Here is a 17,487-nt window from a genome sequence, read left to right on the forward strand (position 1 = left end):
CCTTTGATGTCATAATATTTATATACATACAAAGAAACATGAGAAGCATCAGTAATGTTTCAGTCAGTACACTGATATAGTAAATTCCCTCGATTCCACTGCCAGTGTTACTTTTACTATTTTGGTTCCGAGATCTACAGCCCCACTTCTGGGTAGATTATAGATAGTTTGCTACCCTATACTTGGGTCAATAATACTAAATATTCTTCTGTTTCCTCTACAACTACAAATTCTTCTAGGTATCTAACTCCAATTTCACAAGCTAAAAATCATGAGAGACAAAACAGTGTCCTCTTATTATAAATATAATGATACAGTCCCAATGAATACTTATTGTTTGGCTAGTTTTTCCAGGAACTGAACTGAAGTTTATATGGGATAGGCATTTTATTCCTTGCAACAATGTTCGGATTTCCCAGCTTTACAGATGAGCAAATGAAGAATCTGAACTTTGATAAGGTTAAGTAACTTAAAATAGTGGTGGTAATGGTGGTGAGGTCGCTAAGTTGTGTCAGATTCTTGTGTCCCCATAGACTAGCCGGCCAGGCTCCTCTGTCCATGGGATTTTCCAGGCAAGAATACTGAAGTGGGTTGCCATTTCCTTCTCCAGCAGATCTTCCCAACCCAGGGATCAAACCCAGGTCTCCTGTACTGCAAGCAGATTGTTTATTGACTTAACTACCAGAGAATTGCTATTAATATGTAAATAAGAAGAGATAGATAGTAGCACTGGTGTTTGAATTAGGTGTTTTGTTTTTTTCTTTTGCTAATGCATTAGTTATCAAATGGAAAGAATTTTGTCCCTGAATATACACTTCAGACTTTCTAGTTTATTTATTTATTTTAGGTTTATTTTGGCTGCACTGGGTCTTCATTTCCTGCACTGGCTCGCTAACTGCCACATGAGGGCTTAGTTGTCCAACAGTACACAGGATCCTAATTTTGGACCAGCAGATCAAAAGCATGTCCCCTGTAATGGAAAGCAAATTCCTAACCTTTGAACCACCAGGGAAGTCCCTGAATCAGGCTTTTTGATGCCAGAACTCACATTCTAAATAAATTTGTTTACCAATTTCTTTACTGTAAAAAAATAAAGCTTATAATAAGACACAAAATTCTTTGTATTCCACCACCATTCAGAGGTAGCCACTCTCATTTCAACAAAATAAGAATGTCTTTACTGTGCATTGATGTTTATGCCTTCTGTGTGTATCTATCCAACAGAATTGTGTATATATCACCACAAAACATGTTTAAGTGTGTTTATAGAACCATTATTTATAATCATCTTAAAGTGGAAACAACCTAAATATCAGTAGTTGAATGAATAAGTCATTGTATATTCATATATTGGAATCCTTCATGATAATGAAAATAAACTGCTGCTATATATATCATCATGGTTGATTCTCAAACATAATATTGAGTAGAAAAAGCCAGACACAAAATCAGACATCCTCTATGATTCATTTATTTAAATTCCAGAAATAAACAAGTCAATCTGTGGTGTTTGAAGTCAAGTAATAAGGGCATGGGGTTTCCTTCGTGGCTCAGCACTTAAGAATCTGCCTGCCAATGCAGGAGATGCAGGTTTGATCCCTGGGTCATGAAGATCCACTGGAGAAGGAAATGGCAACCCGACTTTAGTATTCTTGAGTGGGAAATCCCATGGACAGAGGAGCTGGCAGGCTACAGTCCCTGGGATCACAAAGAGTAAAACATGACCTAGAACCTAAACAACAACAAAGAAGGGCATGAACTGAAATGGTGGTGGTGAGAATGAAAGAGAGAGTAAAATTAAACTAGAACATGAAAATACTTGTGTGTATGGTGAAAAAAGAGAAAGAGAAGCTAAGATTAACTCTGCAGTTTTAAATTGGCAGGAAGCAGGAGTGATAAAAGTTGGGAAAACCAGGAGAAGGGCTGCATATAAGGTATAAATATTGACTTGACTCCTGTGACTCATTGGTGGCAATGGGATGTCTAGATGGGAAAGCCCCATGAAGGCTGAAGCCAAGGTAATGGATAAAATTGCCAAAGAAAAGGCTGTCAGAATAATAATAAGACAAATACAAGATCTTGGACAGTTCTTGTTTTCTGAGTTGGGAAGAATAAATAAGTAAAAAATAGGGAATATAAGAGTTATTAGAGAAATATTGGACATAATAACTGGAAGAAAGAGAACAGGAGGAGTGTTTGAGGAATGACATTGTACAAGTTCATTACAGTGTTCACAAGCTGACTCTGTGCCAAACCTCTCTATTCTGCACACAAATAATATTTTATGGAATAAATACCATTATTATTCCCATTTACAGATGAGAGAACTGAGGTCCAGAGAGATTAAGTAATTTGCTACTTTTCTTGAGAACACATAGTTAGCTAGTGGCAAAGTCTTGATTTGAATCTAATCTCTTTAGCTCTAGAACTCAAGTTTTTATTTCACATTGCAATAAAAAGAAGCAGAAAAATACATTGTTTTGGAAGGCAGTAAGCAGTTTAATAAGAGAAAGGATTTTCAATCATTAAATAATTTCAAAATCAAGTCACATTAATTGAGACTTTGTAACCTTATGTTTGATAATCATCAAATTGACCTCAGGCTTCCTCTGCAACAGATGTAAGGAAGAGAATAAGTGAATGATAATGGGAATATTTTGAAATGTAGAGGAGAGTGTTCATATCAGATATTTTATAACGTTCCTCAACCCTGTCCCCTCTTACCTCCACTAGAAGCTTACACATTAATCATTCCCCTCCCTGTACACTCTTTTCTTAAGTATTCAACTTTGGCAAAGTCTCTTTGATACTGAAACATTCTCTTGCAGTTCTAGTATCCACCTCATGATCTCCCAGACTTGCTTTAATCCTCTGACTTCTGGGAGTAGTATTCAAAACTCAAGCATATATCAAATTCTTCCCCTTCTATCATTTTGAATTGTTGGGGCAAGGGAGGTGGGCTCCATTGGAAAAATGAGTATTATGAATAGAAGTCTTGATTTTAGTGAAAGAGTAGAACTTTATGGACAAGTTGAGTTCATTCACAGTAGAAAAGAGGATGTGCCAAGAAAATGAAGAAAATTTTATGGGGAACATTGTACTACATACTGGGATACTTGCCCTTGAGTAGAAATTAGGAGAGAAGAGGTAAAGAGGACAGAATTTGCTGTAGAGGAAATTTCATGTTAACTGGGGGACTCAAGAGGGGAAATATATATATATACATACATATATATACATACCCATATATACACAAACACACACACACACATATATATATAAAGAATAGACAGAGATTGCAGTTGAAATATTTACATGTTAGTAACACGACTGAAGTGACTTAGCAGCAGCAGCAACACTTTCTCAAACTCCTACCAAGCAGCCAGATCCTACAGCTCTAATAAGGGGAGACTGTAGAAAGAGACCCTTGAACAAAGCCAGGGATGCAGGACACCAGGAATATGTGTACTTGAAAAACATTATACATTATGGATTTTCTTATTATATAGACTCACAATTTTCTTAATACTTAAAGGTTCATTTTTCAACCACAAAACTTTCTCCTTCCACCTCTTCCTACTGTTCATTCAGTTTATTTATTTCATTGAATGGTACCAAAGCTCAGTGTTTATTTAAGCTTGATGTTCTAAGACATCTACTTCAGACTTAGAGACAATAAAATGTCTGGTTTCTGCTGTCCTAACCCCAAATCAAGGAAATAGTGTGAACAATGAATGATTGGTCCTTTCTTTGCAGTGGCAATGTTCAGAGAATAATATGTTTTTAAAATATCCATCTTCTTAAGTGTGTGAACATTCTTCTTGAAATCCTGCTTTAGTTATTCAATCTTCTCAATATATTCCACTCCTCTAAATAAAATGCAAAGGTAAATTTTACGTTAGCACTTCATATTTCAAACCAAAGTTAACCTAAGAATGCATTTTTTAGTGTCCATGAAAAGAATAGCAAAATTAGATGGAAAATTTGCTAGTTTTTTTTAAAATAAGTAGATTAAACAAGCAAAAAAATATGCAAAGCTGTAGTGTTAGCAATATATTAGCAGATTAAGAATTATCTCAAGAAAGAGAAAAGCCAAAGAACAAACATCAATGTAATTTTCAAAAGCTACATTAAAAACTATTTCAGTATTGGAAGAAAAAAAATTAGATCAAGACAATGATAACAATGAGTGAAAATGCTTTTTCATAGTAACTATCTCCCCAGAGTAATGGGATAAAAATTCAATTTTGAACCAACCATATTAAAGTATTTCAGAGGGTATGGTAATTTATGGCTTTGTTTTGCTTTAGTTTAACATTGCATAAACCCAAACTGTAACTTTGCTAAAACATAGATCCTAAATTTACAGTTTTATTAATTGAAACTGAAGCATATTTACCCAGGCTAATGCTATAAAACATGCCCTGGAGCAAGACACTGCCTGTAAAATTTGTTTCAAGCCTTGTCTGTCCACGTAGTTTCTTCAAGATTAAAGAAATTCTAAGATTTTCTTAATTTCTTCTACTGGTGTGTTAGATGCACATTGTTGCTTTACCTGTAACTTCTCTAGTGATTGGTAACACTCACAAAATCTGAGAATCTAACACCTTAATAATTTCTCTTGAAGAAATCTTTGCAATTCCTCACGTTGCACAGTTACAATTTAGGGAAAAAATAAGATCAAATAAAGTGAGTAAAATAATATTAAGTTGCAAATACATTGCAAATCTGTTGTAGTACCTCCTTTTCCTGAAATGTATAGTTCAAGGAAAAACAATATCATAGAGCCATTTTTCTTTTCAAGCAGCAATCTGTGGGTTTAGATTTTGAAAGGAACTGAGAAGAAATGAAAGGGAGTGGTTGTTGTAAGAAAGGCTTGACACTGGAATAATAAAGGGCTAGTTGAAGTTGAAAAATCTTAGAATGCCACTGGGATGTTTTTGTCAATACAGAAATGCTGGAGAAACATAGTTTTATGGACTCTAAGCCAGTAGTCCCCAACCCCTGGTACGGATGAGTGTGCTCTTAAGAACTGGGCTTAAGCAGGAGGTGAGTGGCGATCAGCGAGTGAAGCTTCTTCACTCACATTACCACCTGAGCTCTTCCTCCTGTCAGATCAGTGGCAGCATTAGATTCTCATAAGTGCCTGAACCCTACTGTGAACTGCACATGTAAGGGATCTAGGCTGCATTCTCTTTGTGAGAATCTAATGCCTGATGATCTGAAGTGAACCTGAGGTGATGATGCTAGCACTGGGGAGCAGATGCAAAAACAGTTTATCATTAGCAGAGAGATTTGACTGCGCAGAGACCATGATAAGTCAACTGCTTGCAGACTCATATCAAAACCCTATTAGTGAGTAGCAAGTGATAATTGTTTAATTATTTAATTATATATTGCAATGTAATAATAATAAAAATAAAGTACACAATAAAGTTAATGCACTCAAATCATCCTAAAACCACCCCCACCCTGATCCGTGGAAAAACTGTCTTCCACAAAACCAGTCCCTGGTTCCAAAAATTGTTGGGGACCACTGCTGTAAAGTATAAGGCAGATAGGATGGGAGTCAATTTTGTTCATTAGGGCACCTAGCACAGAATGTGGCATTAAGCAGAGACTTGATAAAGACCCAGTTAAATCTTTCTAGCTAAACCTTACAGAGTTCAGTTCAGTTCAGCTGCTCAGTCATGTCCGACTCTTTGCGACCCCATGAACTGCAGCACCCGAGGCCTCCCTGTCCATCACCAACTCCCGGAGTTTACTCCCAGAGTTTACAGAATTTGATTGTGATTCGTCTTCAGTTCTCGTTCTTCATGTTGGGCTTCCTTAGGCTCTAGCCTAAACCTTCTACTCTTTGCTACTGACACACTGTCTAATTTCCACATCTTAGATACCATCTCTATGATTCCATTCCCAATGTGTGTTTCTAGCCCTAACCTTCCCACTGAACCATGGACTTCCACATTCAACTTCCTAGTTGACATTTATACTCACAAAACTAAGGAAAACCTCAGCCTAATATGATTAAAATAGAAGTACCAGTTATTTATGGTTGAAATAAAATTTATTTGTATTTCAGAACAAAAAAGTAAAACCTAATATGTATCCTTTATTTTATTTTTATTATTATTATTTTTTTATTTGTTTTGCCATACATTGACATGAATCCACCATGGGTGTACATGTTTTCCCCTTGAAACTGGAGCCTATTATACAGAGTAAAGTAAGCCAGAAAGAAAAACACCAATACAGTATACTAACACATATATATGGTATTTAGTCAATCAGTAAAGATAACCCTGTATGCGAGACATCAAAAGAGACACAGATAAATAGAACAGTGTTATGGACTCTATGGGAGAGGGCGAGGGTGGGATGATATGGGAGAATGGCATGGAAGCATGTAAATTATCATATGTGAAACGAATCGCCAGTCCAGGTTCAATGCATGATACAGGGTGCTCAGGGCTGGTGCACCGGGATGACCCGGAGGGATGGGATGGGGAGGGAGGTGGAAGGGGGGTTCCTTTATTTTATTTTAACAAAATCTATACTGGGCTTTGGCCCAGGGCTGTTTCTGGGATATATGTAGTGAGGTTCAGTCACACCAGTTTCATTTCACTCTTGGTTCCTTCCCCTGTTATCATCATCTTCTGTCACTGAAGCTCAAGTCCTTCACTTGCTCATTACTGATATGAGAAATATGAACTAGAGTTTTGGTAGGAAGAAAAGGAAATGCTAAGAGAAAATCTAATGAAACTAGAAAGGAGAATTACTCTGACCACCTATGTGTATATCTGTATCTGCACCTGTATATGCATGTGTGTATGTGTATATAAGATAAAGATACATGTGTATGTAGTATATAAGTATGCATGTGTTTCAGTGATATTATTGGAACTCAGGAATTTAACTGCTAAAATAATTTTCTATGCCCAGAGTGGGTACCTATTTGCATTTGTTTTCATAATTATTTCTATAATTGATTCTACAAGTAAATCTAGAAATAGCTGGCTTATTCCTACCTTCTGTTTAGTACAGATATACAGAGAAGGCAATAATACATATTTAATTTATTCTTCACTTCATTTTTTAACAAATCATATGATCATAATATTGGAATGATATCTAGTTTAGTATTCTGTTCCTGTACTCAAACACTGGGGTTCTTTCATAGAAAATAGATACCCTTTATGAGAATTAAATGGTCAAATATAGAGAGGTAGATGCTAACTGTAAATGCTATTTGAATAAATTTACATATTAAAAATCTTCAGAAAACTTTTTTTAAGCCATAAAAAGCATATAGGTGCATGTTCTATCCATAAACCACTTTATTTGGAATGACTCCATTTTCATACTTACGCCAGCAACTCTAGAGTCAAAACAAAAGTTCTAAAGTTTTTGATAGAATCTTTTGTCTTCTTCATTAGTTGGTTATACACTTAGTAAGTTATCTGTTTTATCTGAAAGGATTCCTATATTTTGTGGATGCCATTCTCAGGACCTGGTCAAAATGCAGAAGAAAGAGAGAGGGGAATAGAAAGTATATTTGGGAAAAAAAAAAAAAAGAAATATAGAAAATATGGATCAATAAAGGTAGTGAATTAATTACATGAACATATTAGAAAATATAGGTCATTGAAAATATAATTTGCCACTAGAATTAGAGGTTTTGATTTGTCCTGTTCTTTGGCAATTCTAGTCATGTGAAGGAAAATATTTGTTTAAATATCCCTGAGACAGATATCAATTAAACATTCCCTAATAAACATTTATTTTAATGGGATTTTCTTTGCTAAATTTTGATTGCCTTTTGAGTGAAATAGGAGACTACCATGAGATCATTGCTCTCAGGAAGCTGTTTGTCCTTGCAGTCCCTAGTCCAGCTATGTTTGCATTACATCTGGCACAGAAGAACAATGCAACAATAAATTCCAGGCTGCTTACCAATGACATTTCTTAAAAAAAAGAAAAAAACATTTATTTATTTTTGGCTGTACTGAATCTTTGTTGCTGCATGGATTTTTTTCTAGTTGCAGAGAATGGGGTGTACTCTCTGGTTGTGCTGTGCGCGCTGCTCATTGGGTGGCTTCTTTTGTTGTGAAGCATGGGCCCTAGGGCATGTGAGCTTCAGTAGTTGCATTGTGAGGGCTCAGTTGTTGTGGATTTTGGGCTCTAGAGCATAGGTTCAGTAGCTGTAGTACACGGGCTTAATTGTTCCTCAGCATATGGGTTCTTCCTGAATCAGGGATTGAACCTGTGTCTCCTGCATTGGTAGATGGATTTCTCATTGCTGAGCCACCAGGGAAGCCCACCACTGACATTTCTCTGTTTCTTTATCTACTGTGATAGCCCTAACCAATTGTTAAAGAAAATGTTTGTGTTTAAGATAGGGTGTGAAGTTATGGCACAAGTGTCTGTGATAGATAAACTTGAAAAAGAGAAAGAGGGTGCATTGAAGAGTTTTGGGGGAAAATTTTAGGTAGAATAGGAGCAACTGATGGAACCCTGCTAGACACTGGGACAAATATTTTAGCTTTTTTTTTTTTCCTGTATAGACAATAGAGAAAATTTTTGAGCTCAGCAAAGGGATTTATATGGCAGTCTCAGAGCTGTATATTAGGATGTGTGTCATGACTGTATTCATGCCAGAACTAAGGTTGTATTATTCAATAGACTCTGTATTTCTGACTACTTTTAAATGTGAATACCAGAAGAAAACATTGTAAAATATACATATTCCAGTATGCATATGCAAAAGATATTGAAAGCAAACAATTATCTAATCTGGATGTAGAATAGTAGGGATGCAATGCTTTCATCTGAAATAACTAAATGATTTAGATCAGACAAGGTATTTTCATTGCTTATTTAATTTTGATTCTGTAAATAAATTCACAATATGTGTTTTAAGACAATTTAAACATTTTTGGCAGTTTTTATGATTGCAATATCAAAATATGTTTTTGTTGTTTCAGATGATGGTGCCTGTCAATTAACTAAACTACTGTGGTAAGTTGGTTTTTCTCTTTTCAAATCTACAGTGAATGTTTTTCATTCTAAGATTCAAAAGGATTTATTTCACATAAAAAACCTATAAAAATGTGAGCACTTAAATGGACTGAAAGGCATGTTCTGGAGTAGGCTACATTGTTTTTTCCAGGCGTGTAACCCTTCCTTTTTTTCTTCTGATTGGAGTCAAAATTGGAACTCAAAGAACCTGTTGTACACTTATACCAGGAGCCTGGGAAAGGCTACTATTTTCCAAATGTTTCCCATTTCACTTTTGCCATCTGTTTGCCCAGGATGATCCTGAGAAAACATGCTAATATTCATGCTATCAAAAGCAGTACAATGTCTTTTAAAGACATAATTTTTAAAAGAAACTTAAAATTATATAGAAATTTGATAAGAAGAACCAGATGTTTCTTTTTTTCCCCCCTATATTTCATGGAGCTGTTAATGAACTTAGTCATGATATGCAGGCTGGTTCTCATTTTTCCAGCTTCATAGCTGATTAAATCCAACTTTGTTTTAGTTGAATCATTGTATTGGAAAGCAGAATTTTTCTTTGTTACAAATGTACTGTGGCTCCTTTGGGGGATTTCTCCTGGATAATGCTATATGAGGCAGAAGGAAACATGGTACTAAATGTTGTGCAAAATAATAGTAATAATAAAATGTAGGCTACAGTGGTGTGTTCTCAAGAAAGAAAAGTTAGAGGTTTTCTCTGCAATATATCAGATTTTTTAAGATGTTTTGTTTCTTCTCTTCTTCTCTGATTGAAACAAAGAATTTAGTTTTCAATTGCATTATGTCAGTGGAGAAGTTTGTTTTCATAGATACTTCACTTATTCACACTCTCATTCAAAATCTCTCAATCAAATTAGAAAAGTAGTAAGTACTCTGTTAGTGTCTAAATATTTAGAAGGAATACTATAGTGTTTCTACTGAAAATGAAGCACTCAATCACTTTTGCACAGATAATTATTTTTGTTTTTGGTACTAGTCTTAAAAGACATAAATACTGAAAAAGAATTAATACCTTAATTTCCATAATTGCCTTGGATTATTATGATGGTTCATTGAAAACTAAGATGAGTGGGTGTGGTTTGCTTCAATCTAATTCATCTCTGAGAAATTGGTGCCCATTTATTTCTATCTTGGAAGAACAAACTCAATATGTTTGTGTGTTTTTATAATACTGAGGAGCTGGTATTTTCATGGACTCTGCATTGTCAGACTTATAAGAAGATTTTGCAGCAGGTCATTACCTATTTTACTTCTTTGAGAGTTTATTAGTTTAGAGTTGATGGAGAAGTTTCACTATTTTTTTTTCCTCTTCTTAAATTGCAATAAAGAAAATAAATAATAAAAGAGAACCTTTGTATCACATCCTGCCCCTACCCATAGAACTCGACTTCTTGGTAAATTAAGACTTAGTCAAAGAGTCAAGTGGTTGGGAGGGGGATAAGAAGTTTGGAGTTGCAAGAAAAGCTTACAAAGATTTTGGATAAAAAAGAGGAATGGGCAACTGTATGGGATGCTGTATGGGGTGGGATTTAGGGAAGAACAAATATTGTAGGAAAAAATTTTGAGTCCTACTGTATGATATATCAATGTCTCTCAGTCTTGAATGTGCCTAGGAACCACTTGGGCTATCTTGTTAAAATGTAGATTCTAATCCAGTAGATCTACACTAAAGCTCAAAAATTTGCATTTCTATAAGTTCTCCGGTAATGCTAAAGCTGCAGTTTCAAGAACTAGCAAATATTGTATAAAGAATTCTCTTTCATGAATTTCAGTCAAAACATTACTTTCAAGTATTTGATTTGGATTTACTAGTGCTCTTATTTCACTGTTTAAAGATCAATTTTAAGATTACAGGGGGAAAATGCCAGTTTTTAGTTCAGTCGCACACAAAGAGGAACTGGATCTTGCTTGCTCCCAAGGTCTACTTTCCCTCTCTGGTTAATCCACAGTAAACTGTGAAGGATTAAAGAAAGTCAATTTGAGTTGAATAGTTTTCAAGTGCATGAGGTGTAAGATTTTATCAAAAAAGGCATTTTTTAAAATATTGAAGTATATTCAGAGACAATCATATCATCATCCTGCAATAGTAAAATTATAAAAAACAACAATGGCCATGGGGGTTGGAATCCTAACCATAATGTAACTAAGCATTACCATCATTGCAGTGCTTAAAAGGTCTTGACTTTTGTATTGAAAGCATAGTACTGTGTCCTATTGATACTACGAAAGTTATGCATCTAGTTAAGTTTATTCAGATTCCAAGGAGTTTATCAAGAAGGCAGGATAGAAATCAGACTAGGCAGGGTGGGTCAAGAAACCCTGAATAATAAGCCAAGAGTTCCTTGTCCAGTGGTGTAAAAAAATCTAAAGGAATTTCTGGAACCAGGATTTCCCTAAGAGCCTAGAGAAGGCCATGGAAGGAGAAGTAGTAAAATCAGTCTGAAATTTCACACTCTCTTTCCTTGAGATGAGTGTGTCTCCACCCAAACTACGTGTTATACCCACTCAAGAATTTAAGGGGGGAAAAAAAAGTTACCTACTGGACCCACTCAGAGTCTCTTGGGTGGCCCCTGGTATCCAAAAGTTAATACTCTGGCTTCCTAGTGATTCTATGGGGAACTGGAATGGAGAACCACTGCCCTGTCATCAGGGCTTGAAATTTCCATTTTTGACACACTATAGATGTTACTGCACCATGAACCACACTTTGAGTAGGAAGGGCCTGTTGTTTTTGTTGTTTAGTAGCTGAGTTGACTAACAACAACCCCTTTGCAGCCCCATGGACTGTAGCCCACCAGGCCCCTCTGTCTATGGGATTTCCCAGGCAAGAATATTGGAATAGGTTGCCATTTCCTTCTCCATGGCATCTTCCCTACCCAGGGATCAAACCCACATCCCCTGCACTGACAGAGGGATTCCTTACCACTGAGCCACCAAGGAATACCAGCAAAGGCCTACCAACCCCATAAGTTTTTCCTCATATTTCAGGAGAATCAGTATCACTTAGGAGTACTTACCTTCTCTCTAAGTATGAGGGGAGAGAAGGAAGAAGTAGAAAGAAGAGAAGAGACATCGAAATTGTACATGGTGGGCCCTGGGTAGAATATTCAACTCCCCCACCTGATTGGATTTGAAGAGCAATAGAAAAATCCCTGTACTCCAAAGAATGTAATCAAATCATAGGGTATCTGAATTTGCATTTTTAAAATTAATCTGATTTTAATACTTTCCTCACCTGACTATGCAAATATTATCCTTTGGTACAATTGTTATAAACAGAGGATTGAGAGAGAAGACTGAAGTGGGCAGGAATCTGAATTTTATTAATCATCCCAGTTGTTTCTAATCAGGAATAGAGCTTGGAAGCCATTTTTTAGACCACACACTACATTCTTTTCCTCTACATTCTTTCCTTCATTCAATATGTATAAATATTCCTCTTCTCGGGTTAATATTTTATTTTATGTCCTAACATACAAAACACACAAGAAAATCTATTCCTTTGTGAAAATTCCTTTTTCATGGGAGACAAAGGCTCTTTTTTTTTTTTAGAATAGCCAGAATTTTTTTAAAAAACTTAATATTCATGACAAGAAGACAAAGATTCAAATAGGACTATTAAATTTACTTTTAGTGATTTTGCCAAATCTCTTTAGTAAACTAATGAAATAATGTGAAGGGCTACCTAAATGAGTTATTTTCATTACTTTACATTATCAGTGACCTTAAAGAAAGAAGTTTTGCCTGTATATGAGGCATTAAAAATGTCTCAGTTAAAAAGGATTGATTTTCATTATATACCAGGGACACAAAGGGCATCATGAAAGCATTAGATATCAGGAAAGTGTTTCTGGCAGTGTTTATATGGGCGTTGGTGTTAGTGGTGATGATTGTTGTAGTGATGATGATGGCTGAGGTGATGAGACTGACGGTAAAAATTATTGTTCATTGGGCTTCCCTTGGGGCTCATCTGGTAAAGAATCCACCTGCCATGCGGTAGACCTGGGTTCCATCCCCTGAGTTGGGAATATCCCCTGGAGAAGGGAAAGGCTACCCACTCCAGGATTCTGGCCTAGAGAATTCCACGGACTGTATAGTCCATGGGGTCGCAAAGAATCGGACATGACTGAGTGACTTTCACTAAGCACTTATAATGGCTCAGGGATTGCATTAAATTATTTATATTGATTACTTTGTTCTATTTCACAGTCCTATGAAGTACTGCAATTATTACCTGTAACACAGAGCTGAAAGATGTAAGAATTAGAAAGCTTAAACAACTAGCCAAATTTGCATGGAACCTGAATTTGATCCAAGATGTATCAATTGTCTATTTTTGTGTAACAAACTACCTTAAATCTCAGTGGCTTAAAATAACCACTTGATACTCATGGTTCTGTAGGTTTGCTGCTGCTGCTGCTGCTGAATTGCCTCAGTCATGTCCAACTCTGTGCGACCCCGTAGACGGCAGCCCACCAGCACCCCCCCCCCCGCCCCGTCCCTGGGATTTTCCAGGCAAGAATACTGGAGTGGGTTGCCATTTCCTTCTCCAATGCATGAAAATGAAATGTGAAAGTGAAGTCGCTCAGTTGTGTCAGACTCTTAGCGACCCCATGGACTGCAGGGGTCCTCTGTCCATGGGATTTTCCAGGCAAGAGTACTGTAGGTTTACTGGGCAGTTATTCTGTTCCACCTGAAGTTGGCTGGGGCCAATTATATGTCTACATTCAAGTAGAAGCTTAACTGGTGATCTCAGTTCTTCATGTATCCCCTCTTCCTACATGATGAGTCTTTCTCCACAGCTCTCCACAGTAGAATAGCTTAAACTTTCACATATCATGCAGTTCAGTTCCAGGGAGTGCTCCAGGGAACAGGCCCCATTGCAAGTGCCTCACTGTGCAGCAAGCTTGCTAATGCCTCATTGGTCAAAATAAAGTCCAAACTCAAAGTCATTGTGGGAAGGAGTAAAACCAGCATATAAATACCTAGAGGCATGGTTCAGTCTCCCATACCAGACATGGCTGACTCTAAGACCCTCTGTGTTTTAATTACTGCAGCATGTTCCCTTCCAGGAGATAATGAAAGTGAACATTGGAAGAAAACAGACCATATAGTATTATTGGATAGACTATGGATAGACTTGATCAGAGTTTAAACCAACAGTGATGAATACTTTTAAGTATTTGAGAGGAAATTTATTATATATACACCATTCAATATTGAACTAGATGACAGAGTTCAAAGTTCAAGAATTCAGAATGCTTGAAAGGATTTCTCTGTAGCCTGACTACCAATTTGAATCAATATGTAGTTGGCAAAATTGTGAATATTCCCACACTGGATTTCTACTCTTGCTCTAATAATCTGTTTGTTACAAGTACATATCTGCATTTGGGTAAATAGTAGGAGAACCAGTGATGATGTTTAATGTCTATTTAGGTTACTAAATTGGATCTTAGTTGGATTCTCATGGCTGATCCCAAAAGCATGTGGAAAAGACCTGCTTCTGAAAGATTCAAATGGCAGAAGACACCTGCTGTTAACAATGACCCATCTGTAATATAGAGCAACCTCTTAATATGAGTTTGTGAATAATTTTGGATTTTGAACAGGCTTGTGTCCTAATGGGTTTCAGAATAAATTAATTGGAAAATAGACTTCCTGCTTATCTAGAACTTTATTATTGTGGTCATCAGTGTTCCCAGCCTGTGATGTATCACAGCACCCTTACTTAGGGCCTTTCTAGAATCTTGGTTGTCCAGCAAATCCATAATAATATAGAGAGTTTTGCCTCACTGCTTTCAAGCTATTTTGTTCTTGTTGTTTAGAAGTTCCATAGAGAGCTTCTGTCTATAGGACTATAAATTTGGTACGTTTTACCAACTCTAAATTTTCTCTACTGCCTAAGAGTAGTTGGATCAACAGTCTACTCCTGTCATTTAGAGACTAACAATGTGGAAAATTGAGTGAACTCATTATGATCACCACTCAAGGCTTCTCCCTGTGAACTAAAGTCTTCTTTAAATTTTGAAATAACTTCTAAATAAAAAGGCAAAAAACAAAAGTGTGTGTGAAAAAACATTTTTAAAAATTTTTTTCTTGGCACAAAATGCAAGTATAGTAGCATTCCCCTCTGTCAGGAGTGGAACCAGGATCCATTCCCATATTCTTCAAGGAGTTCTGTCATACTAGTCAATAAAAACTGAATCCATCTTGCTTTAAATGGAAGATAACTAACACCCTAATATATTAAACAGGGATTTCTAAGTTGCACCAACAAAATAATTGGGTGCATGTACAAACGAAGATTCACATGAACAGAATTCAAATTTTGTGTATGCAAAACAGATAATTGTGCAATCAACTAGGTGCCTTTGATTAAAATTATTGTATATGCAAATTCACTACTTGCTGAAGCAGTCATATTTTGGCACATGCATACGTAATTTGTGATTTGTAATTTAAGGTAGTTTGATGGCAGAAATAGTCTTACCTATTGGATCTTATGTTTTAAGTATTAACCAAATACTATCTTTTTTTTATTCCATTTTTGTTAATCATTTTACTATCATTTTAAAGATGACATTTCTCCTTGTAGCAATAACATTTTAACAAATATGAAATTAGATAGATTTAAAAATAATTAGAACATTTAGTGCAGTCTCTTATTTAGGCTTATTGTACACCTTAATGGTGCATTTTAACTTACAAAAAAGATATTTCATGAGTACCCATCTTGCAACCAATACTACATTATTACAAATCTCATGTTGTTTTAAAAAACAATAGCAAAATATACTGACTCTTGCATATTATATGACAGACACTTACATTTCACAGCCAGCCTGGGATGAAGATTTACCACATTTTAAAGATGAGAAAACTGAGACAAAAATCATGTGATCCTGCTAGGGTCATGAAGCAACTACATGGAAAAGCTAGGAAATTCAAGATGTGGTCAGAGTGTGGCTGCTGTCCTCCTTAGAAGCAGCATAAACTCTGCTTCAGTTGCTCCTTCGAGACAGTTGTAATGAGACCTATTTGTACACTTCTTGCTCGTCTCTCTCTCTTCTTGTCTTTTCTCCCACTTTCTTACTCACCTTTCATCTATCCCTTAAAGGTGGGATCTAGGACACCAGAAAACAGGTTCAAGAGCCTGGAGAACTGGAGGATGAAATCTCCCACTGATGGTTGTGGGCCAGTGTTTCAAGGAGCTCAGAATTCATTTCTCTGTGTCTCTTGATCACCGTATTAAAAGCAAAATCTAAGCACACTGTATTCCAGAAGTTTCACATGGTCTTTGCTTAAAACTCTCCAACTGCTCCTTAATCTTACTCAGGTTGAAAGCTAAAGTTCTTACTATGGACTTCAAGGTAACTCATGATCTGGCCTGCTCTCAGACCTCGTCTTCTATCTCCATCCCTCACTGTCACTTGTTCAGTTTAATCCAGTGTCCCTATTCTCCCTGGAATCTTGTTAGCACCCTCAGGCCTGAGGTGCTGTGTACATGCTTCTCTTCTTAGAACACTTTCCCAGTGTAACAGCAGTTGGTTTCCCCTTGTGACTGTCAAGTTTCTTCCTAAATGTCACCTTATCATCATGCTCTTTTCTCCCACCTCTGCCTCTTCTTGTACCACTTAATCTATTTTCTCTTGCCTCCAGAGCACTTACATACCACATCTATTATAAAGGTGTTTATTTGTCTAACTTTTCCTTCTGCAATCTATAGAAAGTATAAGAAGACAGTGGCTTTGAATAGAACATTCCCTGTATATCCTGACCCTGGTACAGAGGACATACTTAGTAACTAACTGTTGCACAAATTAATTGTTGTATAGGTTTCTTTTGTTTTGTTTAGTTAATTTATTTTTAATTAGAGGATTCTTACTTTACAATGTTGTATCGGTTTCTGCCATCAACATATTCATGTTGATATAGGTATAGCCATAGGTATACATGTGTTCTTATGCAAATTGTTCCCTACTTAGCTGTTGTCAGAATGATTGAATGTGTGGTACTAAATGACAACAACAAATAAAATCAATAGCTAGACATTATACTGTTCACTATGTATCATCCCTTTTTACATGTTAGACATGTATAATTTAATCCTCACAACAAACTTATAATGGAAATACTATTATTATATCCATTTCATAGACAAGAAAACTGATGTACTGAGATTTTAAGTAAATTTCCCAAAGTCATACAGTTCTATAGCCTCTCATAACAGTATTTTCACACTGTGATTTATTGCTCAGTACTAACTCTCACTAATGATCTTGATTGAATTTCCCATTTTCAGATATTTTTATCCACCAAGAGTAGCAATATAATTGCATCCCTTTGCACCCTTTATCTAAGAAAGCTGTCTTTAATTTATTCTTTCTAATGTCTCAGAAATTATCTTAGAGAAATTAGCAAATGCATTAATATACACATGCTGAA

The 17,487-nt window shown here is 36.1% G+C and overlaps 1 protein-coding gene across 1 annotated transcript in view; it reads left to right on the top strand.

Moving 5' to 3' along the window:
• PTPRD (protein tyrosine phosphatase receptor type D) overlaps positions 1-17,487 on the top strand; it is a 1,686,434-nt gene that overhangs the window by 598,648 nt on the left and 1,070,299 nt on the right. Inside the window, exon 6 of the mRNA XM_081500246.1 lies at positions 8,985-9,018. The gene's annotated coding sequence lies outside the window, so the exon portion shown is untranslated. The remainder of the gene's footprint in view (positions 1-8,984; positions 9,019-17,487) is intronic.

The sequence above is a fragment of the Giraffa tippelskirchi genome, chromosome 1 (genome assembly GCF_054371585.1).
Source record: "Giraffa tippelskirchi isolate mGirTip1 chromosome 1, T2T-mGirTip1v1.2.pri, whole genome shotgun sequence".
In the NCBI taxonomy this organism is placed as follows: Eukaryota; Metazoa; Chordata; class Mammalia; order Artiodactyla; family Giraffidae; genus Giraffa; species Giraffa tippelskirchi.